At 37.6% G+C, this 27,328-nt stretch overlaps 1 protein-coding gene across 1 annotated transcript in view; it reads left to right on the forward strand.

Moving 5' to 3' along the window:
* The window catches only part of LOC122805263 (rap guanine nucleotide exchange factor 4-like), a 1,439,269-nt gene that overhangs the window by 256,341 nt on the left and 1,155,600 nt on the right, over nucleotides 1-27,328 (forward strand). The window lies entirely within an intron of this gene.

Genomic DNA, 27,328 nt, shown 5'->3' on the forward strand with positions numbered 1-27,328 from the left:
TATGAAACAGAGAATAGTTGGAGTTGTTTTGAGTCTGTCCATATAGGACAAGTGTTTAAGACCTAGGATCCTCTTTGTGAGGTACTTTTGCGGCCTCCCTAGTTGTTGCAGGTGTCTAGTGAGGTACATGCCAAGTGGGGCATTGTACTCGATGAATGGCCTAATGAGGGAAGAGTTGAGGGAGGTAGTGACCTCTTTCTTCCTAGATGCAAAACCCTTAGTAATGAGATGTGGACATAGAAGGACATTTTGACCGTAGTGGCAATGTGGAGGTCAAAAGAGAGGTTGCTGTCAACCTGTGTTCCTAGATCTCTTACGCCTTCTATGTTCAGTGGACTACCATTGATGTGGTAATTCATGGGAACTGAGTTTTTCCCAAAGTGGATGACGACACATTTTTTGGCATTGAGCTTAAGGCCATGGTTCTGATACGAGTCATTGGTCTCAGTGAGGCCTTTCTGTAGGTTGTCAACATCATTTGGGGGGTTAGTAATGGCTCCCAACTTGCAATGGTCTGCGACCTTTGTCAGCCAGAGTCCCTTTGTGTTGCCCTGGACTTCTGAGAAGTAGATACCAAACAGGAGGGGACCCAGGACTAATCCCTGTGGGACTCCACTTGTGACTGGCCGGCCTGTCTGACCTGGAGTCAGCTACTTTCACACTGTGGTTTCTATCTGTGAGCCAGTTTGCAACCAACCTAGTGATATAGGGTTTGATGTCTAGCTTAATGAGTTTTTCTATGATTCCTCAGTGGGGAATGGTATCAAAGGCCTTGGCCAGATCAAGGTAGGCTTTATGAACCACCTTGCCTTCATCCACAGCTCTGGTGACTGACTCAAAGAAGTTGACCAAGTTGGGCAGGTATGATCTACCCTTCACAAAACCAAACTGTGTGGGATCCAGAGTTTGGAGATTCCCTATATCCTTGTTTATTAGGTCCATGATGATGCATTCCATAGCTTTGCATATCAGACTTCTCAGGTTAATGGAGTGATAGTTCCCAGGGTCTGTAGTTGCTCCTCCTTTGTGGAGAGGGATGACTGTAGCAGTGCGCCATTCGGTAGGGACAAAGCCTGAGGTGAGGCTGTGATTGAACAGGGTACACAGGTGAGGTACCAGTTCACTCTATAGTTCATGTAGAACACAGCCAGGGATATTTTCAGGTCCCATAGAAGCTGTTTTCTTGGTCTTGGACATTGCTGTTTTAACCTGTGCAGTAGTAATACTGGGTGCCAGGCAATCTACTGGTATTGTGATTGGTCCTTTGGGGGGGAGGGTAAAGTTGGCACTGAATCTGTTGGCCAGTATATTGGCAATATCTGTTTTCTTGGTATAAGAGATACCATTGTGCAGTAGCTCAGAGCAAATCTGGGTATTGCCGTGGAGATTCTTTACATAACTATAGAAGGCCTTGTGGTTGTCTTTGCTATCTGCTGCAATTCTGTTTTTATAGCTAGCTTTAGAGGATTTGATGAGGGATCTCAACTTTTTGTTGAGGCTGATAAGGGAGTTTTTCCAGTCTTGGGACTTCACCTTATTCCACATCAGTTTCCTCGTTCTGTTGTAGAGCTTGTTTATTGCAGAGGGCCACCAGATTGGCTTCCTTTTTTGGAGGATAGTGTCTTGGTTCTATTGGGTATGCTGAGATCCATGCATTTGTGTATGTGTTCATGCAGTGCATCGGTGTATGATTTGGCATTCATGCAACTATTCTCCATTTGCATGGGTGCCATGAAGGTAGCCAACTCTGTTTTTAGGAGCCCAAAGTTAGCTTTGGAGAAGTTTTTCATGGTGGTTACCTTTGTGGGGGGTTGGTGGGAGGGATGTGGATTTCCAAGGTGATTAGTTTGTGGTTGGATCTAACCAGGGAGGAGTTGACTACTGGTGTAGAGCAACAGTCGCCTATGTTAGTAATGACCAGGTCAAGGATGTTGCTACCTCTAGTGGGGGTAAGAATGAGCTGGTCCAGGGCATTGGAATTAATGAATTCCAGGAAACGTTGGGCAAGTGTATTGGTACATGAGTAGTTTTCCCAGTTAATGGAGGGGTAGTTGAAGTTGCCCAGTATGAGAGTGTTAGGTTGGACCCTAATATTCTCCAGGGTGCTTAGGGACATGGAGTGTGAGTCTTGGGACATGGTTGGGGACCTATAACAGGCTACAACCTGAATCGCTGCCTTACCCAATGTTAGCTGCACCTGAAGTATCTCTGATGTGTTATGTTGGGCTACCAGTCTGGGGGCGTGCGTATCCTTTATGAATATGGAAACACCAATGCCTTTGCAGCTTTGGTCCAAGTTCTGAGGCCGAAAGGTGTGGAATGAGTTATAGCCTGGTAGTGCAGGGGTGCTTTCTGCTGCCTTGAACCAGGTCTCTGTTACAGCACAAATGCCAATGTTCTCCATTTTAAGGAGTGCTTCAAGCGAATGCATTTTGAGATTCAGATTTTTAGCATTAAGCAGCATGACCCTCAGATTGCAATTGTTTGTAGCTATTATGGTGGTAATTTGGTCTTTGGAACACCACCTAAAAAAGGCACTATAGGGGTGGCAAGAGCCTTGGCCAGTATCCGGAAGCCCAGGGGTGACAGATGCAGGCCATCTCTGGCATAGCATCGAGGTCTGTCAGTCATGTCGTCCCAGGCAGACAGATACTGGATTCCCTTAGAATAACACCAGAAACCTAGGCAATTGTTGAAATCAATAATTTTCTGCTTGTACTGTGGTATCATTCTGGGTGATGGTAGGAGTCTACTCAGGGCTAGTGTCATACTTGCCTGGGCTACATAATCTGAGAGCTCCTCCATTCTCTTTTCATGTAGTCCAGGGAGGTATGTCTCAGGTCATTCACACTCACATGTGCAATGACAGAGTCATATTTGTACCTGTTGTTGAGGGACCTGAATGCGTGCGTTATGTGGCAGATCCTGGCACCTGACAGGCAGCTGAGTGAGATTTGTTTCAGTGTGCACTAAAAGTTGCAGTAACAAGAACAGGTACAACATGGAGGGTTATGATCAGGTCTTTAATCGTAACCGCATTATTATTTGTTTGAGACATTGATGCCAAGAAATGTACCTGAACAGTGAAGCTCAAGAGGTGAATTTTTGTATCCATGTTAAGAACGCACACTAAGGGATTATGATGAGTGAGACTTAATCATATCTCTTTATAGTGCATGAAATCTTATTTACTCCATGTTCTAGCGATTACAAAAAAAAACACAATGTGTTCTACACATTTTGAAAGCAAGTAAACCAGATAGCAAATGTTGTTGTGTAGACAACAAGTAAGGAAAAAGTCTGTGACTGATTTTAAACACAGTTCTAATTTAAATAAGTTGCTTACAGACTAACATCTGTAAACCTCCATGGACAAAGGAAAATAGAAATTCAGGGACTGAAGGAATGTTCGTCCCTTATACCAGACTGTCACAATGCTTTGGAGTCATGTAACAAATGTTCACTGTCTCTCTGTCTGCTGAGGTTTCATATCAGGAAAGTCCCATTGTCCTAATAAGCCCCTTCTAGCCTTCATCAAAAATAAGAGCTGTACTGACATTGTGCCATTTTTTTCTTCTCTTGCTGTCTCTCTCTCTCTCTCTCTATATATATATATATATATATATATATATATATATATATATCTCCCTCCCTCTAAGCACATTATTAAATATACTGTAGTTTCCGGGGAAACCAATTCTTTGCTTGCAAGAAAAAACATGCTATGATTACACTTTCTGTAGCTGTAGCTATAGAGTAACAGGTAGATTGGGATAGTCACATTACTTCTTGTTTTAAGAGCAAAGCATGGTGCTGGTAGAAATAAAACAGTTAAATATTTTCCTCAGTAAAAACCCATGTTTCTATGCAGTAGTCTTGGCTGACCATAGGCATCGGCAACATAGGCAGTTGGCTAGGGTGCCACTTATCAAGGGTTGCTGTTTCAACATTTCTTTTTTTTTTATCTCACCATCAACATAAATTAGTGGCTATTCCACTCGGTATTTTTGCAGTGCCCTACAAGCAAAGGTCTGCACTCTTCCTAATTTCTGGGCTCTGCTCATGTCCTCATATGATATATGCAACAAATCACAGAGCCTCAAAACTCTGTGAGGCTTTGCAAATTGTTGCCTAGATCACAATGGGTGGGAGAGAAATCCTGTTAAGTCTGAATGATGCAGAGGAATGGCTACAACAGTGTTAGATGTTTGTAGTTAGAAGTACAGTGAGGGTTTCTGGTGTAGCAGTAATTTTTTTTGTACCTCTGGCAGGCAACCAGATATTCATATGTCTCAACTGCTTCTGATTTTGCCTCACATTTTCCCCATCACTTATAAACTTCTTTTTTTTTTAGTAACTCAGTAAGGATTAAATCAGCCAATAATGTCAGGCATTAAGAGTTTCATACTTCTTATATTTCAGAAAATGCATATTGATGCAAAACCTCTTGCTCTGTTAACTTCCTAAGTGACTGAGCAATATTTAAAAAAAAGTCCCTGATTTTGCCCCCCCCCCCTGTATTTTTGTCTTTGTCCCTACTTCTTCAGCAAATAAGTTCTCTATCATCCTCAATTTCACCTCATGTATTTGCTTTTTCTTTGTAAAATTTGAAGATTTCTGGTAAAACATTGAAGATTGTTCCTCCTAAAAAATAGCAAACATTTGTGCTTCATACTTTATATATTTCAGAAAATGCATACTAATGCAAAACAGTGCATTAAGGCAATAGTTATTGAATGAATTTATATATAACCCTTATTTTCTTTATTAATTGCTAGAATTTCTGGGGCTCTGTGTAGAGGAACATGATGGTCTCCTGTCTGTTCCTTATTCAAGCTTTGCAGGACTGATATGTGATTTGTGTGAAACAACTTGGAACACTTTAATGTATGGCTATGCTTGTGTTGTGCATAGTTAAAATGCATTACACACCCATCACATTTTTTTACAATCAGCCATCTGAAGTGCAGAGTGAATATAGATGTTGGGTGGGGGCTGCCTTTGGTTGAAAGTGACCGTCATTGTTTTATCAGTTTAAACAGCCACAGATCTGGCTTTGCATGAAAGATGTACATTTGTGTGAAGTGAAATGGATTACTTTACTATGATTACTTTATATGTATGTGAAACAAATTTAAATTACTGTGACTGTTGTTATTATTGTTTTTTAAAACAACCAGAAATGTACACAGTAAAGTGATTGTAATTGATGGGTATGGAAGATATTTGTGGGTAAAAGTAACTTATCCCTGCAATTGTTTTGTCACTGTTAAACAGTAGTCATTGTTTTGTCATGGCTCAAAGATGTACACAGTCAAAGTCAGTAAAGTAGTTGTAATTAATTGCTACAGAGGCCATTTGTGGATAAAAGAGACTTACCCTGATATTATTTGACCACTGTTAATCAGTCTCTGATCTGGTATGGCAGACACAGTTTCACACAATGCATTATATTTCCTAAAATCAGTATAAAACTAGTATAGCCATAGCTTATGCTTGTGTGTTTATGGGGGTGGCTTTGCACTGTATTTAAGAGTAATAATAATTTACTTTACTTTCCATCACAATCATCAGTGCCACACATGATAAATAGCTGTCTTTGGTTGTTTGGTAGGAGCAGCATGTGTGTGGAAGCAACTGCTGATTGCCACTCTGATATGCACTGAGATTTTACAACACTAGGATCTGGAGGAGTTATTGGTTATGGCTTCTTCTCTTTGTAGTCTGCACACCCTCTTGGTCTTGTTTGGGTTTATCTATGTGCTCTGGTTTCCTCCACCACCGCAAAAACATGCTGTAGGTAAATTGGTATTCCTCCAATTTGCGTACAGGTAAGAGCATGTGTGTGTTTCTGCATCTTGTGATATACTTTGCTTGTGGTATACTTTGCTTGTGGTGTCAATATGTGAGTGAAAATTATTGCCCCTGATAAGCCAAATCTGTGCTGTGTGTATAAAAAAAATGATACCACTGATTTTTGTACCTGTGGACACATACAATATTGTCAGGCAGATACATATTTTGAGTAACTTTTCTGAGCAGCATTAACAATTATTCAGAAAATGCATCACAGAACATCCAGACCCTCAGAGCTTCTGGCCCCTACAAACCACACTGTAGAAGAAGATTTTGACACAGGTTTAGTGTTGGCATCTGCACTGAACCCCACCTAGTCTAAAACTAGCTCTACACAGAAGTGTGCACAGAACCTAACTGTAGCTTGTGTAGGGAAGCTGGGACAATGTCATTAATTCTTAAATTTTCCTCTCAAATGTCAGAAGTGTACAAACATCCCTATAGATTCAGTTGGGGCTGAGGACACTGATTATTATCTCTTTAAGTTTCCTCACAAAATTCCAATATGTACACAAAAGGTCACTGTAGCTTGCATAAGATCAGTGTACCTTCTAGAAGTAGTAAGTTAAAAACACCATTGAAATCATTATTTTTTTTTTCATTTTCCTCAAAATCAAACATCAGACACATATGCAGGTAGTTATTTTTTGGAGGGGAGGGTAAGGAGACATGCTGTATATAGATGTCTGACAGCAGCAGGTTGAAATATTGTATGTTCTATTTATTTTTTAAGTTTCATCCCAGGTTGACAGCAGAAAGGGTACACAATAGGGATAAGAATGCATGTATGTATGACATCAGGAATTTGAAATATGAGTGTGGTTATTTGTGCTTTCAGTTTCATCCCAATATAACACTGTAGGAATATATAAAAGGTAACATTATTTCGAGGGGGAAGGGAGGTAGGTACTATTCCCAGATATGATGTATGTCTACGTGCATTTTTCTTCTTAGTTTTATTGTGAACCGCTATTTTGACGTCTTATATTAAGCATTGAATACAATATATTTCTTCCTTGAATAAAAAAAGACTGAATTTCTTTCTTTTTGTTCAGGCCATCATTGGTTCAAAATGTTGTGAAAAAGCTCTAAAATTCACTTTGAAGCATTTATAATCCCATGCTTTCTAGGGGCTTAGCAGCCTCCAGACCCCTGACTTAATTCAGGTTATTTCCTCCACAGTTATTACGGTGCAGTCTGAGTCATTTAGGGTGTGTTCAAAGAAGATAGGTAAATTAGCAACATCTATATTGTCCATAGATGTGTGTGCATGTATATGCAATACAGAAGAAAGAAAGGCATGGTACTGCTATTCTCCCTTGCCTGTTAAGCTCCATGGGTGCTATCAGCTACAACTCATAAGTATGTATGTATGGATGGATTCCATTACAAGCTCTGTTATTTCCTAGTCTGATTTCAGATGAAAAAGACAGTGTGCACTTCTTCAACAGTGGCAGCTAACATCACATTTTGAGATGTTTTACCAGCATTTTGTAGTGGTTTTGCACATTCCAAATTCCTGGATTGAGAGTAATAGTATTTCAAAAAAGCCTAATTATTTCATTGACTACGACTTCAGATACCTATTTATGAAAATTACTATATCTCCAATACAGTCTTATTAAATTCACCAAAAGTATGTTTTTTATTTTCTTTTAAATGAAAAACTGTAAACTTTTGTAAATTCAAAACAAAACTTAAAAGGTACTCACTTGAAAATATTTTGCAAACAAATAAATAAGTAGTAGTAGGAAGGTTATATATCACCCCATTGTAAAGTTTTGGAATTTTTCTAAATTACTTCTAAGAAACATTTCTGATAAATGTTAGGAGCCTTTACTTTTGCTAGCAAATTATGACTGCATTATGCCCTTATGTGTCTGATGTATAATCATAGCCCATACGAAATTTATAAAGGAACATGACATACCACCTAGTTTACTTGTATAGTCCCATTGTGTGTTTCATTTGTATGCCACATTTTGTCTGAAATTAATTTCTTGATAATTGAGTCTCTGTACTGTGATTCCTGTCTAGTGTAACTCATATATCCATTGTCATAAATTATGCAAGTACTAAAATATCTAACTGGCTATATTTTGGTTGAAACCATTTCTCCAGCATACCGCTCAACCTTTTAGAGCAAGAAATTGGGTAAAGCCTAAAATAATGGGGGGGGGCTCAAAAATTGGGACAGATTTTAAATATTGCTCTTATAAACTTAGAAAGCTGCCAGAATAGCATGTTTTGTGTTAGCATGCATTTTCTGGGGGATATACAATCTGAAATGCAAATGTGAGCCATTATTTAGTGACTTTAATTCTCAGTAATTTGCTAGAACAGATCAAAAATATGAGCCAGAAATCTGGACAGTTGAGATGTATGTTCTCAGTTATGGGCCTAAATAAATCCTGAGGAAATTGAAAGTCTGAATATTGACCTTCTGGTAAAAGAAAATGCAAAATTACAGGTATAGACAGGCATGTAAAAACATTATGAGATATTTTAGTATTTGGTTTGTAGGAAAATAACCCCTAATCCCCATGAGGAAAGCTGTACTCCTAAGCAACCTGTAATTTATTATAACAAGTTTGACATAACACAGAACTGGGGAGATTTTATTTATTTATTTATTTATTTATTTATTTATTTATTTATTTATTTGATATTTGTTTCCTGGGAAAATCTGACTGAGCCAACATTTTCAGCAGAAGCCTGGTGAGAAAAGCTCCAAATACAGTGAAAAAGGCATAATTAAATATAATAAACAATAAGCAACCATATTAACAGTTTAGCCTGAAATCACTCTCACTTTACTCCATTTCGTATAGACTACTCAGAGGCAATCTCTGACTCTGCTTTATTGGAAATGCTCCATATCAGTAAGTCCAATGGCTCATGGGTTACTTGCTCTAAAGACCTTAACCTGGCATGTGACATTAATAGAACCTGCTGGAGGGACAGATTTGTCTCTTGGAGGTTACCACACCTGTGGAACAGACTCACAATTCATATCAAACAAAGCACCTCTTTGGCCCATTTCAAGCACAATCTGGATGATTGGATAGGTGACAATAAATTTACCCCAGAGGTGCTACCTGTGTCTCTCATGGACAGAGGCAATAGGTGCTGATTGTAGAAACAAGGGCAGAACTTGGCTAGGCTTATAAGGGTCCTAGGGCCATTAACCTAGTAACTTACTATGATCCTGTGATCCTATGATATGTTAGGGAAGTTAGGAATACTAAGCATAGCATAATGTACATCAAGTATCTATCAGGTTTCCAATGCTAGTAGAAAATTTGAGATGAAAGTAAGAAAGATTAAATGAAACACTCAAATAGGATAGATGTAGAAAAAGGGGTGTAAAATTAGAAGTAGAACTGAAGTGCTGAGTAGGTCAGACTGGATTAATATGAGCAGAGCCAAGATTTGGAGAGAAACTCCTTAAGTGAGTTTTTAAAGAAAGGCAGGTTTGGGTTAGATCTCATGGGTAGTGGTAAAAAATTCCAGATTTTTTCTACATAGCAGGAGCAAATGTTCTGACTATAAGGTTTGTTGGGTTTGTGAACTGACAAAGAGTTGTTTATCTTCTGATTGGCAAGATCTTTTGGGAGGTAACTATGGATGATGGAGGTCATGGCAGGGCAGGCTTCTGATTTATAAATAAGATTGTAGGTTGTTACAAGTTGAGGTGGTAATTCAAGCCACTTGAAAGACTGAAGAGCAGTACAATGGTAGGTGAAATATGGTGCACCAGCAGCAAACATAGCAATTTTGTTGTAGCATGTTTTGAGTTTTGTTTTTTTAATGAAGTTTGTAAATTAGTAAGAATTAGGGATCCGTATAGTAGTGAGGGTAAAGGGAAGACAGTGGCAAGGGTAACTATGGTGGAGTTTCTGGTGTGTTTTTTCATATTGTTTTTGATATGAAGATCAAATTTAAGGTTCTTATCTATTAAAACACGTATTAATTTTGTATGTGTAACTATTTTAATTTCTCTATTTTTCAAGGAGAAAATATTTAACTTATTTATTTCTTCAGCATGACTTTTTAGGGTAGACAGAAGGAGTTTTTTTTTTTTTTTTTAGGATTAAGCAGGAGTTGAGCATTACTAAACCAAGTCTCAGTGGAAGTAAAAGCTTCCTGAGTTTTGAGCTGAAGTTGAGAGAAAATATCTAAAGAACAGATGATGGTAGAATCAGATGCATATTGAATGGTGAGTCTTGATGTGAGGAAGTGTGAAAATTGTTGATAAAAATATTAAAAAGAAGAGGACCAAGAATAGAGCCTTGGTAGCACCAGTGATATTGGGAAGGTAGAGGGAAAAATAATTTTGCCATTTAACTGTTTGCTTCCTGTTAGACAAGTTGCTGGTGAACCATTGCAGAGTAGGTGGAGATGTACTAAGAAGAGATAATTAAAACAGTTACTCTGAATGAGAGGCAGTATCAAAAGCATTTGACATATCAAGGAATAGTGTAGCTACTAGTTTGCTTGAATCCTTCACCTTCCTTACAGTGTCCATAAAGAATAATAGGGAGGTTGTGGTACAATGGGCAGGACAAAAGCCATGTTGTGTAGTGGTTAACAGCTAGTTTAGTAAAGGATGGTTGAGAAGCTCTTTGTATATGCATTTTGCAGGAATTTATGAGAGAGGAGACACAAATAACAACCTGACAAAAGGTAGATATGTCACTGAAGTTTCCTTCCTTATGCAGAGGGATGCTATAGGACTGTTTCCTTAAGACTGGGACATAAGATTCTAGAATAGATCTGTTATTAAGAATACTAATGAATAGGCAATGGATTCATGTCAACTTAACCACAGAAAATGACCACCAGTGAAAAAAAAACAAATAAATCCAAAACACTGAAGCAGCAGAGGAAGACACCAACCAGGAATTAGTGCAAAAAACCTTTACTCAACGCTTTCGTCTAAAAGACTTTTTCAGAAATAGAGATGTACAAACTTTTTAAACACTTATATATAAAAATCATGTCTCACCCACAATCATAATTGAATAATTAATCAACCAATTAATACAATAAATCAATAATTTAATACAATTAAATTATAAACATAATTAATATAATATCAACTATAATGTCAGAATGTCAGGATAAAATAAAAACAATTATGTAAAAAATATTATATACATAGAAAGTATATATATAAACATATGCATGCTTCTTATCTACAGTCTGTTAAAAAACATTTAATGTTTATAAATTCATTTAGACCTGGGGAATATCAGCCCCCAATCTAAGCTGCCATAGTGATTCTTTCCTTTCTACTCTGTTCCTTAAATTACCACCCCTTAAATCAACATCAATGTGTTCTAAAACACTAAAGGTGAATTTTTGTATGAACTACATTCTACCGAATGTTTAAATAAGGCATTCTTGTCATCCTTGATCTTAATAGCGTAATAATGCTCTTTGATACATTTACTTAAGTTCCTAGTAGTCCTACCTACATAGAATGCAGTGCAACCTGAACTTAATGCAATATATACCAAATTGGTGGAATTACAATTAAACCTCCCAGGTACACTAATAGTACAATCTAAATGAAGTAAATTAATGAAAGGTCCTTCATAAATATATCTGCAAACATTACAACAAAAACATTTAAACATGCCCCTAGGCTTATTAGTCTCAGGCATAGATACCAAAGTCTCATTTTTCTCCAACAAACTTTTAATAGTGTTAGATTTCTTATAAACAAAAATAGGGTTTTTACCTAGGATAGTATGTAGTTCACTATTAACGGAAATAATCTTCCAGTTATTAGTTACTACTGAAAGGACCTTTCATTAATTTACCTCATTTAGATCGAACTGGCACTCAGTTATACAGAAAACATGCACCCATCTAGGTAGGGGTATATACCTTTCCTCCAAGGAGCTGTATTCCTGGAGTTGTTATAAAGGATGGGCCTTGCTCCCACACTGGAGTGCAGAGGATTACCCCGCTGCAAAACTTCTTTATTTTTTGTAGTCTTCGGTTTTATTTTAGTTTTTTTTTTTTCATTTTTGACATTTAAGATTGTGCACTTTCATTCAGCTCCATATTCAGTATAATATTTTCAATTTCTGAGTGCATTTTTGTAGATTTCTGAGTGTATTTTACTTTAAAATTCTTTAACAGATTTATCATTTGATATGAATATCTTATGTGCATATATACTCAAGTGTTTGGTAGGTATTTATTTAGGATTTGTTTTTTGTACTATATTTTCTTAAACAATATATATTTTTTAGCCCAACAAGATGTAGTGTTATATATATTGTTATTTAACTTTTAATTGCTTTTCCCACTTCACACACAAACCTGAAGAAGTTCTAATAGACAAAAGTGATCTATGTTAAAAAGGTTTCTGAATGTTGGTAGAAAGATTTCTAAGGAATTTTGAAGACTTATTCTTTTTTTATACTACAATGAAATGCTTTCAGGAAGTTTTAGCAATTATTAATGTGTAATTTTTAGTTTAACTTGTAGTTTAGTTTAGTTTAGTTTAGTTTAGTTTAACATATCCTGGAATCACAGAGCTTGAAGTAGGGGCAGCAGTGTTGAATATAACACTGGTATATGGGGGAAGGGGTATTTAGCAAGTAAACATGCTAATTGTCTTTAACAACACAGCTACCATAGTAAACCACACCCATGCTTTTAAGCAGTTATATAAATGGAATGGTGAATTTCTGCATTTTATTCTGTTTTTTTCAAACACTGTTTGGATCACTTGTTTGTCTGTTTTTAATAAAGAAGATTCAACTTGAGCTATCTTGTGCTTCTCTACTTTCATTAGTGGATTTATACTTTGAAAAGTTTTTAAAGAAGGTATTTCTAATACCTGTTATTAGGTGGGATATTCACAGTATGTTTTTTATTAGGTGCCTGAACTCTAGGGAATCTTAAGTCTTCCACAAACAGAAGTTTCAACATTATTTTTTTAGACTCAGTGAGACTTTGAGGGATACCACGGATACTGTTTGTGTCAAGAATAATAGACTCAGGCAAGTTGCTTTAATTACTTACCTTGAGCCTGCAGAGTTTCATAACAACTACCAGTGTAGAAACTGTCAAACAAGAAAATCCTGCAAGAACTACACAAGTGATCTTATTTATTAAAGCACCAAAGTAATTTTTGTATTCTACCTATAGGACGCCTGACAAAATCAAACATTACAAGTAATTCTTGATCAATTGACCCAAATTGCAAGTAACAAAAACGCCATAAAGCATGTCTGTGTTTAAAAAAAAGCAAATTGAATGAGCACTTGTATACCAAAGGAATTATAAAAATGTTGAGATGAACAAAAATACAGCTCACAGCACAGTAAGAAATGCAGACAGCATTTTTATGTAATCTTTCTTCCACTGTTTTAAGCTTACTTCAATGTAAAGCCATAAATACATGGGGAAAACCTTTCTGTTGTTTTATTTCATTAAAGGGTTGTAACACAGTGGTGGGTATTCAGAAAGAAGTACAATGTAACCGAGTTACAGTAAATAGTGTGATGAAGACAACACAACATGGCCTAACAATTATGAATGCATAAGTGTTGACATAGCCTGGACATGCCTGGGATAGTGCTACTGATAAAGCCTTGCAGTCACAAACATGTCAGTCACCACACTAGTAAGTGGGTTGAGTTGTGATTGATCACATGATCTGGGAACAGCTGCTTGCAGATAGTGTGCCTAATGCTATTCATGTTCACATGAGCATTGAAGCACCTCATAACTGTGAAATTGGCACAGCTGGGAGCCAGTACAAGGGCTACACAGCAGGCTGACAACTGACTTTATTATATAAATGGGAAGGAAATGAGTGATAGAGCAATCAGAAAAGAGATGAGTAAGCAGAGGAATGAATACAGAGAATAGTGGAAAGGGAAAAGCCATCCAGATCACTTTCACCAGTGTAACCTTCATCACTCTTCAGAGAGGTAGGCATGCAGACTTCTGGGGACACAAAAGTCAGTGCAGTGGGTGGTACAGACTGTGGTTGCCACCACATCATCTCTGGCTACTCTATAGCAGATGCTGCATAAAGTGAATAGAAAGACAGAAAAAGAAAAGTAACAAAGCAACATAATTGCTGAGCCTAGAAATGGTTCTGTAGAATTAGTGGTCATTTATGGTCAACAAATGCAAACAAGAAAATACATACATACATACATATCATAAATATTAAAATAATTGAAAATGAGAAAAAAGGACATAAATACAATGACTAATGTTACATAGTACATGTTGGTAAAATAGGGCCTGGAAGGGCAAAAAAAAATCTGCAAAACATTATAAAACAATTGCAGACAAGCACACTGTAATACAACAGATAATACCATAGGTACACTGGTGCAGCTATAAATGGTATGATTTAGAAGAACAGCACAGTAACTGGAGTAAAAACAAATGATCTACAACATCAATGAAAAACTAAACAATGTTAAATATTAAAATGCAAAAAGGCAAAACAACTGTTCAGTGCAGTGGTACATAGATTATGTATAAAAGCCTCCCCCTAGTGACAACAGTCTTCAACCTAGCATTATGGACAGTTGGACCACCCTTGTTTCTCTTGCCAGCCTTGTTGACTTGGGTCTCTTGAGGCAGTGTAGCAATGGCCTCATGTACACTGACGACCCTCTAAAAATAACTCACTCTAGTGCAGAGTGTGAGAGATGTATCTACACCAAGAATCTTGAATCCATGCTCTCTCGCACTCAAGACAGTAACACGGGAGAGGTTGTCAACCCACCTACTACTACATATAGTATGCATCCAACACAAAAATCAACATACACAGAGATTCTCTCAAAAAACCTACTGAGATACCAGAGATCTTCAAAACACAAGACTGCAACAACTAACACCGTTCCCACAGCATCCATGACACATAGCAACACCAGTATCTCACCTACCAAACCCGTAAGGCATAACACTCAAAAAACACATTTTTCTAGTCATTGGAGACTTAATAGTGAGACACACGGATGTCCCACTCACCAGGTTTGACAAGGAGAAAGTCACAGTCAGCTACATGTCCGGTGCCAGAATTGATCAGATCAAGCATGCACTCAGGTCTCTCAGCAACAAGTACCATTATGGCTCTGTCATAGTTCATGATGGAGTTAATGACCTGAGATGTACCTCACTCAATTATATGAAGAGAAACATGATTGAGCTCTGAGTACATGTCCCAGCCAGGTATGTCTAGCCTTGAGCAGCATACTACCTTCACCTTGAATGATGCCACAGTATAGACAAAAACTGATTGATTTCAGTAATTGGCTTAGTTTTTGGTGTCATTCAAAGGGGATCCAGTTCCTGTCATCCTGGGAAGTCATGGTCAACAAACCTTGCTGCTTTGCTAGAGATGGTTTGCACCTGGCACCTCTAGGCTTTCAGCTGCTGACAAAGGTTCTTGCCGCTCCCATAGTACCTTTTTTTAGGTAAAGTCTCAAAAACAAACTTACCAACATGAAATTTGCCAGTCATAACAAAATAAGGGTCATGCTGCTAAATGCTAGGAGCTTAGACCAAAAACTGCACACCCTGGAAGCACTTCTATCACTGGAAGATGTAGATGTCTGTGCAGTCACAAAAACCTGATTCAAGGCCTCAAAGACTACCCCAGCCTTGCAAGGCTGCAATGGCTTCCACATCTTCAGACCACAAAATTAACATGTGAGAACCAAAAGAGGTGGTGTTTCTATCTATATTAGACATAAATTCATATCCTGTCTAGTTAGACTGGACAACTCCATGGAGTTAATCCAAGTTCAGGTTACAGTGGGAAAGACCTCCATTCAAGTCATAGCTAGTTATAGATCCCCCTCTGTAGCTTATGGCATTCATGAAGCATACTTGACCAAACTGGAGACAATCCAAATATTACCTAACATTCTGGTTATGGGAATTTCAATTATTCCACCATCACCTGGGAAACCTACTCTAGCCTGAACCCACTAGTGCAAAAGTTCCTTGACTTTGTTAACTCAAATGCACTGGAATAAATTGTTCATCCTCTGACATGAGGAACAAACATACTAAATCTGGTCCTCACTAACATGTCAAACAGATACATTACTGCAACTGTCAGACCCTCATTAGTTAAACCTGACCACAAATCAGTCACCTTCAAGCTGACAGTAAAACCAGAACTCACAAAGGGTGAAATCAGACTAAAAAAACTTCACCAAGGTAAATTATGCCCTCCTAGATGAAGGTATAAATGCATTCTGAGCCCCACACCCATCTGGAAGTGGTAACTGCACCAAAGCTTACACTAAAGCCCTATACAATCACTTGCATAAGTGTATAGACACGGCTGTACCAGAAAGAATCAAAGCCAGAGCCCCAGGTAAAAAATAAGATGCCATGGTGGACATCCAGCATCAACAAACTTTAAATAAACTCAAAACGTTGATGTCCATGAAAACAAAGGCGAGACCCCAACAATGAAAAAGCACCCTCCTCAGCCTCAACAGGAAAATAAGACAACTTGTCAAATCTTCTACAGCCTCTTAGAAAAAAACTTAGCTAGCACAGCCAAGGATAACCATAAGGTCTTTTACAGCTACGTATGTAGCCTAAAAGGTAGGACCCAAGCATGTGCAGAACTAGTGACCAAGAGTATCACACAGACTGACCCCACAGAGATAGCAAACCCCCTACCCCCTCCAAATGTATCACAAATCTTGCCCAAAACTCCCCCCACCCTACATATCTGAAGAACAGGTCATCAAAGCCTTGTCCAAGGCAGAGATACAGCCTCTATGGGACCAGACTGCAAACCAGGCTGTCTTCTAAACAGGCTAAAACATGAACTAGCATCACCATTAAGTATCCTTTTCACTCAGTCTAACCACAGGCTTTGTTCCTGCAGAATGGAGAACAGCAACAGTTATTCCTTTCCACAAATGTGGCCTAGCAACAGACTCAGGAAATTACAGACCAGCAAGCATGACCAGCCACATCTGTAAGGCCATGGAGCATATCATTATGGACCTCATAAATAAGGACATAGGTGACCTCCAAACCATGGATCATACCCAATTCGGCTTCATCAAGTGCAGATCCTGCCTGTTAAATCTTGTGGATTTTTTTGAAAATGTAATCAGGGCCATTGATGAGGGCAAATCTGTGCACACAGCATACCTTGACTTGGGAAAGGCTTTTGACATAATCTCACACTCAGGCATTACCTATAAACTTAGCAAACTGAATGGAAACCCCTTCGTTGTAAGATGGGTTGCTAACTATCTTATAAACCAGACACACACTATCAAAGAGACCACTCCACATCAACCAGCAGACCTGTTACCAATGGGATGCCACAAGAGTCAGTGCTGGCCCCCCTACTATTTGGTATATACTTCTCAGAAGTTCAGGTCAAAACTAAGGGGTTGTAGCTGACCAAGTTTGCAGACATCTGCAAACTGGATGCAATTATTGAATCCCCAAATTATATCAGTTTATTCCAGGAGGGTCTTACACAGACCAACAACTGCTATCTTAGTCACAGTCTCAAAATGAATGCCAAGAAATGCATCATCATTCCCTTCAACACAAACAATGTCCCTTCACACTATCAAATCAACAACAATATCCTAACTACCCATGAAGTGATAAGGGACTTGGGTTCACAAGTTGACTGCGACCTTAACATTGACCACCGTGTGTCTACTGTAGTAAGGAAGGCTTTCTCTTTAGCACACTGGATTAATAAAAGCATCACCTTAAGGGCAAAAGAGGTTATAACCCCTTTGTATTCAGCACTAATCAGGCCCATAATTGAGTATAACGCCCAGTTCTGCATGTACCATACAAAGCACCTGCAGCAATTGGAAAGACCTCAGAGGGAATCATCATTCCCTTCAACACAAACAATGTCCCTTCACACTATCAAATCAACAACAATACCCTAACTACCCATGAAGTGATAAGGGACTTGGGTTCACAAGTTGACCGCAACCTTAACTTCGACCACCGTGTGTCTACTGTAGTAAAGAAGACTTTCTATGTAGCACACTTAATTATTAAAAGCATCACTCAAGGGCAAAAGAGGTTATAACCCCTTTGTACTCGGCACTAATCAGGCCCATAATTGAGTATAATACCCCATACTGCATGTACCATACAAAGCACCTGCAGCAGTTGGAGAGACCTCAGAGGTTTCTAACAAAGAAGATCAAGGGACTCCAGAACATGCCATACACAGATAGACTAAAGTCTGTGTTACTTTATTCTGTATCACATAGACTTCTTAGGGGAAACTTATGCCTGGTTTACAGAGTAATCTCAGACCCAAGCCTAATGAACTTGCTGCATATCCATAAATCAAACAGTACTAGGGCCATCCATTCCAGGCACCTAAATATGGCCTGTGACTTAAATAGGACATGCTGGAGGGACAGATTTATTTCCCAGCGACTGCTGCATCTTTGGAATGGGCTACCTATTCATGTGAAACAGAGCACCTCTATAACATTGTTCAAAAGGAACCTGGATGAGTGGATGGGGCACCATAAAATTTTACCGGGAATAGTGCCCACAACCCTCCTGGACATGGGCAGTCATTACTAAATGCAATCTTGGGTATTAACTAACATTTGTATGGCATTACATTGGGATGAAACGGCTTGGCTTGAAATGACTTCCGGGTCTATAGCCTAGTAATCTCCTATGATTCTATAACAATACAATGGTGCTAAGAATATAATATAATACACTACAATACAATACACAAACCGTATACCTGGAGAACCTGCTCTGCCTCCTGTGGCAGGCAGTATGTATGGTTTTCCTTGATATACTGAACAACTGCAAAACAAACAAATAAACAATAATAAGTACAGCATATCTTTGACAGCAGAAGGCATTTACAACAATAGTTTCCAGGCGTAGCGTATAGTAACATAGCAAAACAGACATTTTACTATAATATTAGGGTTTTGTCTCAAAACTACCTCATCTACCTGCTGGTAGAAAATGTCTGAGTAGTACCTCTTAAGCTCACTGTATTATATCTATATGTATGTATGTATGTGTCCATTTATACGTGTGTGTGTGTGTGTGTGTGTGTGTGTGTGTGTGTGTGTGTGTGCCTGCATGTGTGCCTGCATTGCTTGTTAGTTCTCTTACTATCCTGCACAAATGTACTAAGCATCCAGTCTACATAGGGGACCTTCACAGACACCCATTAGGTGCATCCTGCAGCAGGTGTAAAACAATTTTGCACTCCTTGCTGCTGACTGAAGGAGCCCTGCCAGAATCTGCTCTTGGCAGGTTCCATGTCAACTCACTAGGCTAAATCCAGAAGGCAAATTTTTTTTTTAAAATTACAAAATTTGGCCTCTTCCAAAAGTACAACAAGTTAGTACTCAGCACCATGATCATCTCAAAACCTTCTGCTACCTTTTATCTTATGAGTTCGATGCTCTTTCCTTTCAGTGGAGACAAATCTTGAGGTATGCATTCCCTTCTTTCTTTTTCATTCAGTACATTCACTCCTTTCCCCTAAATTCAGTGCCTTCCTTTACCCTTATTTCAGACAGTGCTCATTAAATCAAAACAAGCTTATACCAGAATAATATTAATATTGACTCAGTGCAATGATGTTGGTATTCAATGAAAATGTGCCTGATTTCTCTTCCACCAGGGCCACCACTTCTGCAGATGTACAAGCTGACTCAGCAAGAAGGCAGAGTTTGTCAACCCAGCCTCAAATCTCCCAATAACAGTATGGAAGATATAATGTGGATTCTTAATAGTGACTTCTTTCCCTCACATTTTAAATATTTTAAAGGAAGCTAAAGGTCTAATACAAAATAGTACTGAGTTGGAACAGTTTTGTTTACTGGTCTAAATTATTGATCACATATCAAGACTTCTAAACAACCTGAACTATTTATTTCAATCTAATTTGGCTTATTTATCAAAGTTTGTGTTTTTGCACTCTATATTCTAACCATCCCAGGGACATCTCATCCTACTATCAAGGTATTTCTTAAAAGAGTCGTTCATTTAAGACCTTATAGGAATATATTTTGCTCCTTGTTATTTGAACTTTATCGGAAGACATTAACTTTACCTCCCCCTGAGCCAATGATTTCAGCAGAGTTAAAATACTTTTCATGGAAACGTCCTTCATGATTGCTATTACTTCTGGAAGAAGGATTTCCAAGTAACAAGCTGTTACACTTTAACCAACTCAATTGGTATTCCATAATGAAAGTTTAACATTCAAGATAAATCTTTCATGCCAGAAATAGTTTCTCCATTGACTCTCAGTCAGTCTTTTTTATCTGATGGTCTTGTTTGTAACTATTAAAATGATGGGGAACACAATTTGCCTCTGCTGGATATTCACAGACAAATTAGATACTATACATGAAAGATTCTGAAAGACTGAAACAACTCTTTGTATCTTTGAAAAAGAGATAAAAAAGGCCCTTTATGAATCAGTAACTTGGCGTCTGTATTAGGTATGATAAATGTAATAAACCTGTTCAAGGTACAGTAAGCACTAATTCCAACATAGTAGCAGCTACACCAGCAGTGTATTTCAAAAATGTTTTTGCTCAGCATAACGTAGAAGCTACCATATAATTTACTCTTCAGTTTCTCTAAACAAACAAAGTTGGCTACATCAACCAGGAATAGGACAAGATTTTGCATAAGTGTAATAAATGGAATTGTGTAGCAGTCTTCCTTCCATGGGTACAAAACTGAAAGCTACTCAGATTGTATGATTCACTGTTACCCTTCCCAAAGAATTCCACAAAGTACAAAAATACAAATAAAAGCCCCAAGGGTACAGAATAAAGACTGAATAGTATCAGAGTCTAAAATTCACTGCACTACCACATCTACAATAAAAATGTATTTTTGTAATTGACATTCACTGACTGCAAGTGCTTTTATTCCTATTGGGAACTCCATCACACTGACTAGTACTGTGACTTGTGCTGGGCAAAGGGGTGACCTCTCCATGTACAAGTTCTTAGGGGGCATAATCTACAAGTGCCTATCTATGTGACATGAGTGTAGCACTGCAATATTTTATAAAGCCAGAACATTGCACCTTCATAAATGAATGCTGATTATGCATTCACTTTTGTAGTGGAGTGTTGGTGTCAAGGTGCCTGTTAGATATGTAGTAAATGAATGCTGATTATGCATTCACTTTTGTAGTGGAGTGTTGGTGTCAAGGTGCCTGTTAGATATGTAGTAAATGAATGCTGATTATGCATTCACTTTTGTAGGGGAGTGTTGGTGTCAAGGTGCCTGTTAGATATGTAGTAAATTAATTCTGATTATGTGTTCATTTTTATAGTGGAGTGTTGTTGTCAAGGTGCCTGTTAGATATGTAGTAAATGAATGCTGATTATGCATTCATTTTTGTAGTGGAGTGTTGGTGTCAAGGTGCCTGTTAGATATAGTAAATGAATGCTGATTATGCATTCACTTTTGTAGTGGAGTGTTGGTGTCAAGGTGCCTGTTAGATATGTAGTATGCAGTTAAGGTGCAGAAGATCTCTTTTGTTTTTTTATTCTTCAGGTTTGGGTTTTGGAGAAATGCTGAGAGCACTAAATGGTGTAACAAGAATAATCACTTAAATAGGCAAGATACAGGTCACGTGATTAAATTTAACAGCTAGTCAAAAATATTAAGACTAACTTACAAAATCAAGTTTTAGTTTAGAATGTTCACCACCCTAGCTTACCCTGTTTTATGTCCTTCACATCCTTTAAGATGATATATTCCTGGCAAAGCTCCCCTATCATACCTCTTAACCTGGAAACATCAAAAATCTGGACAAAGGCCTATGAAAAGTAGATACAACTGGCAAAAAATCAGGATGCTGATTAACATAAAATCTGCATGTATAACTATGTACCCCACCCACTCCAGTGGAATTATGGGATATATCCAGGTTTTCACAGAATGACCAGATTTTTGTCTCACAGCTTTGTCTGCTCCTCTTAAAATTTGTGTCGAACAACAGAGGACTGAAGTCACTAAATAATGATATATATATATATATTTGTATTTCAGACTTTATAACCTTCATAAATGCAATCTAACAGAAAAGCCATTATTCTGACAGCATTCTAAGTTTATAAGAGCATTATTTGAACTCTTTCCATATTTTTGAGTCTTTGCCCCCCTCATTATTGTTTGCATCAATAATTGTTTCCTGTTGAAGTCCAAATGGATTTGCCTGTACATACAACATATTAAAATATGTCTGGAAATTAATGCTATTAACTCAGTTGTTCCCAGGACTACTAGAACTATTTAGGGACCTGTGCTCCACATTATTGTGGTAACTATTTGCATGTCTTCATGTTTTATAATTTCTTCTCTCTCAGTACACAGGACCATGGATTTCTTTATGGGCCTGTTGTACAGGTTACATTAGCAGGTTGCTAGTCTAGTAGTTCTAGTGCTAGATATGGCTCCAGTATGCAGCAAAAGTTAAACTTCCTGTCTTTTCAGTTTTTTTCAGTATAATCTCATTGAAGTTAAAGGAGGCCACATCATTTCATACATGATAGAGAACATCAACGAATGGACTTCTTAAAACGGACTCTTTAATTCAAACTTGGTAAGCGCTTTCACTGACTAATACGCCAGCTTCCTCAGACCAACAAATACAGTTTAGAATCCAAATACCCTTTTCAGTAAAAGCTTTTAAGTACTTCCAAACCAAAACAATTAGTAAGTTAATTACTTACAAACTAATTGGCCATGTGACCAACTACTTATAAAACCTTGTTGAAAACCTATCTTACAAAAACACTGCTAAACTTAGACTTTACACTCAATTAACATAAAACAAACATAGCATGTGCAAACAAATATTATACATATCTAAACACTCACACTACGCTTGTCAATATATATCGAAACGGAACAGCTTTACAGGTGTTGGATTTATAAATCCCACTATGATACCAAAAACTTATGACTGTACTACCAAAAACATATTTAAACCACAACTCTTATTTATATACAACCCAGAAATGGTTGTTTGTAAAAAGATTTAACCTCATGCCCTTTTCTAGAGCCCTAAAATCAATTAATCATTAACATTTACGTTTACATTTTTATATTTTACCTATTCAAAGCTTTAATTTTGAGGAAACATTTTATAGATACCTGCTCATTAAGCACAGGTAGTATATATGCCATAGTGCGGATCTGCCACTCCAATTCCGCCTCCTCCAATTTAAGTTGCCATGCCCCTCCTCTAATATTTTGTTCTACCTTTTGTAGAACTACAAATCTAAATTTGTGTTCTGGATATGTCATTACATGTCTTGCAAGGGCATTAGTGCTTATTTGTCTGTTTATACGATATTGGTGCTCATAAATCCTTTGTCTGAGTTTACGGTCAGTTTTACCAATATAGAATCCTTCGCACTGAGTGCAAATAGCACAATATACAACTCCTTGGGAGTCGCAAGAACAATGGCCCCAAATTTTATAATTCCTATCTCTAATGGTTATATTGTTGGTAGTGTTAATATGTTTACATTGTCCACATCTACCACATTTACTCTTACCCTGTTGACCTCAGGGCACTTTCATAACTCTCTCAACTATATTCTTTAAATTGGGGCCTCTTCTATATGTTACAGATAAACTTGGCCCTAGTTTCTTCCTAACTTCATTATCCTGTTGGATAATAATCCAATTTTTGTGCATAATTTCCACAATCCTGCTTGAATCTGTAGAAAAAGTTGTCAAGAAACTTGCAATCTTTAGATCTTTTTTGGGTACCTAGGAACAGTTATTTGGGAATTCATCCATTAAATCCACTTGTGCTTGTTTATCCTGTATTAAGGGCTGAAAATGCCCTGATACTCTTTTACTATACACTTCCTGTATCACTTGATCAATCAAAATTAAAGGGTATGCTCTCCTTAAAAACATTTTCTTTAGGAGAGCACATTCATCTTGGACGTCTTCGAACCTGGACACCATCCTAGCTGCTCTTACTACCTGACCCTTAACCACTGCCTTCTTCTGGTGGAAGGGATGACAGCTAGTAAAATGTAGGAATGTGTTAGAATATGTTGGTTTTCGATGTATTGTAGACCTGAACTGCTTTTTCGTATTATCTTTGCTTAAGTGAATGTCCTGGAAATTAATTTAATTTATGTCCACCTGATAAGTGAACTCCAAAAATGAAGTAAACGAAGACAACTCCAAGATGAATCGCTCTATTATCTCCCTCGGTCCTTTCCACAAAAAGAACATATCATCTTGGTACCTAGTGTACCAAGCGACATGTTCTCTATAGGTAAGGGACTTGAACAAAAAGGAGGTTTCCCAATACGCCAGAACACAGTTGGCAAAACTGCTCCCACATGGCGAACCCATTGCAATGCCACTTTTCTGGAGAAACAATTTGTTCAAAAATAAAATATAATTGTTCTCCAACACTATTTCCAATAACACTTCTATTAGGTTGATACATTGGTGTTCCATACCTTTAGTGTGTAGGAATTCCCTAACCCATTCAGTCCCTATTTTATGAGGAATAGATGTGTAGAGGTCTTTGATATCAACTGTTAAAAACACATATTGTTCATTAAATTCCAATTTGTTGATATTAGACAAGAATTCCCAAGAATCACGACAAATTTGTGATTCTGATGTGACAAAGGGTTTTAGCTTGGAATCTACAAATTTTGCACACGCATATGTTATCGAATCCCTACCATCTACTATTGGTCTGAATGGTGGGTTTTTGGCATTCTTATGGATTTTAGGTGCTCCAAACAAGGTTGGAATTACTGGTGCTGGCATGGTAAGATAATGATATGTGTCCACATCTATGGTGCCCTCAAGAAAAAGGTTGCTTAAAATGCCTTTAATTTTATTATATGCTCCATTTACCTCATTCCTACTTGCACTGACATATGCTTCGTTATCTAGGTGGGCCAGCATTTTAGTCTCATAGTCAACCTGGTCCATAAAGACAAATCCACCCCCTTTATCAGGTTTCATGACCCTTACATCACAAATATTCAACAATTTGAGAAGATCACGCTCATTTTTATCAATGTTGCTATTTTCTGTTTTTATTATAGTTTATTACACTATTGTTCAAGCAATGTCTAATATCCATTTCGCAGATCTTCTCAAATAATGCCAACGTCGATTGTAGAGGTGGATTGAACAGACTTGAAACTCTAAGATTTTCCATAAGGCCTGAACTTTGTCCCAATTCACAAGTTAAATTAAGTTTACGGACAAAGATTTTCAAATCAAGCACAGTTTTGATTATGTCAGCTCTCAAGTCAGGTACAAAAGTCAATCCTTTTGACAATAGGTTTGCCATCTCCTCATCAACTTCCAAGGAACTAAAATTAAATATATGGAAGTCACCCTCTAGCTTAGACAATATTTTAGGGCCTGAATGCTCTACCTCCTCCTCTTGTTTTGCCGTCTCCTCTGGGGTAATTGTTTCTTGTTCTGTTTCATTTGTATTGGTTGCTGCTGGCCAATATTGGTTTTCCGAAAATCCTGTTGGAAAACCTCATCCATTTGATTATTCGTATTGTACTGCATTCTAGAACCACCCCCACCCATCACGGGTTGTTGATGTCCTAAGGTATTCTGTTGTTTTTGAATGCGTTCACTCCGACGGACTATAGTTGTATCGGGGTTAGAAGCCTCCCCCTCATTGTCTGATACCAAGGCCACTGCCTCATTATTATTATCAAGAAAAACCTCTTGACCCCCAGTGTAACTTTGTATTAAAGGTGGAGGGGGGTAAGCTGTACCTCTAGCATAGGCATTCAAGTCCCTGTTGATATTTTTCTTTTTAATTTCAACCATTTTATTGATACTAGCCTCAATGCTTGTAAAAGTCCTGGAATATTCATATTTATAACGTTCAAAATCCATAGCATTATTAATGATTTGTTCTAATGTCTCCAGATCTGCTTTTAAATTTGATATTTGATCCTGATAGTGCTTGATAAGTGCCTCTAAAAACTCCATGCCTTGTCGGTTAAACAAGGCTAACAGTTCCGAATGAAAAGCTGATTTGTTAATCAATCCATTTGGGTAACACCACTGCCGTAACCCCTTTGGCACTATTCTTTTATTAACACACTCCTGTAAGTAGGAAACCTCAAGATGCAGTTTCCTACATTTAAACAATTTAGTATCAACGTCATTTAAGTGGGTAACCATAGCAGTGCCATTATGGTTTAACGGGTTAGCGTTAACAGGAGACATTCCATTAGAAATGAAAAAGTTATTATTATTTAAGTAAGTCCCCATCGAAGGAGCTGATTTTACCAACCATTTCTGGGTTGTATATAAATAAGAGTTGTGGTTTAAATACGTTTTTGGTAGTACAGTCATAAGTTTTTGGTATCATAGTGGGATTTATAAATCCAACACCTGTAAAGCTGTTCCGTTTCGATATATATTGACAAGCGTAGTGTGAGTCTTTAGATATGTATAATATTTGTTTGCACATGTTATGTTTGTTTTATGTTAATTGAGTGTAAAGTCTATGTTTAGCTGTGTTTTTGTAAGATAGGTTTTCAACAAGGTTTTATAAGTAGTTGGGCACATGGCCATTTAGTTTGTAAGTAATTAACTTACTAATTGTTTTGGTTCGGAAGTACTTAAAAGCTTTTACTGAAAAGGGTATTTGGATTCTAAACTGTATTTGTTGGACTGAGGAAGCTGGAGTATTACAGTCAGTGAAAGCGTTTACCAAGTTTGAATTAAAGAGTCCGTTTTAAGAAGTCCGCTCGTTTTTGTCTTTGTTTACCAGTTTTAGAGATTTTTTGTTGTCATGATAGAGAACATCATTTAGGGTAATATAATACATTACATCCAGAAATCTTGAAAGCTCCTCATGTTTCTTTTTGCCTTTTGATCACCACACATCCATCTAACACCACCCCAAAGTGCACGCACTCTCACTCACACACACACACACACACACACACACACACACACACACACACACACACACACACACACACACACACACTATTCATTATCTATTCAAACACACATGCAAATGCTTGCCTCCCATGCACACACATATCAATGCATACACACATGTATGAATACACATACTACAGATTGCATGAGGCTACATATAAACTGATTTATATGTATGCCAGTAACACATAACAGGAATCCTAGACAAACTATACCAGTGTTTATCAGATTGTATACAGGTATAAAAATCAGGTAGTAGGTAACATAATCTGATCAAATATTTTAGGTGCATTTCCTAGCATATTAGGTACATGCAGTCTCTTTTCACTCAGTATTTTTTTACAATAATTAATAAATAGTATGTCACTCCTTATTATAGTATAATGGTTTAGCAGACCACTGCTCAGTTAAAAATGTTTGTTTAGCAAGAAATAAATAACATTAAACTGATGCATCTGAAACAAAT

Source organism: Protopterus annectens, chromosome 6.part1 (genome assembly GCF_019279795.1).
Source record: "Protopterus annectens isolate FY-2018-M chromosome 6.part1, PAN1.0, whole genome shotgun sequence".
NCBI lineage: Eukaryota > Metazoa > Chordata > Ceratodontiformes > Protopteridae > Protopterus > Protopterus annectens.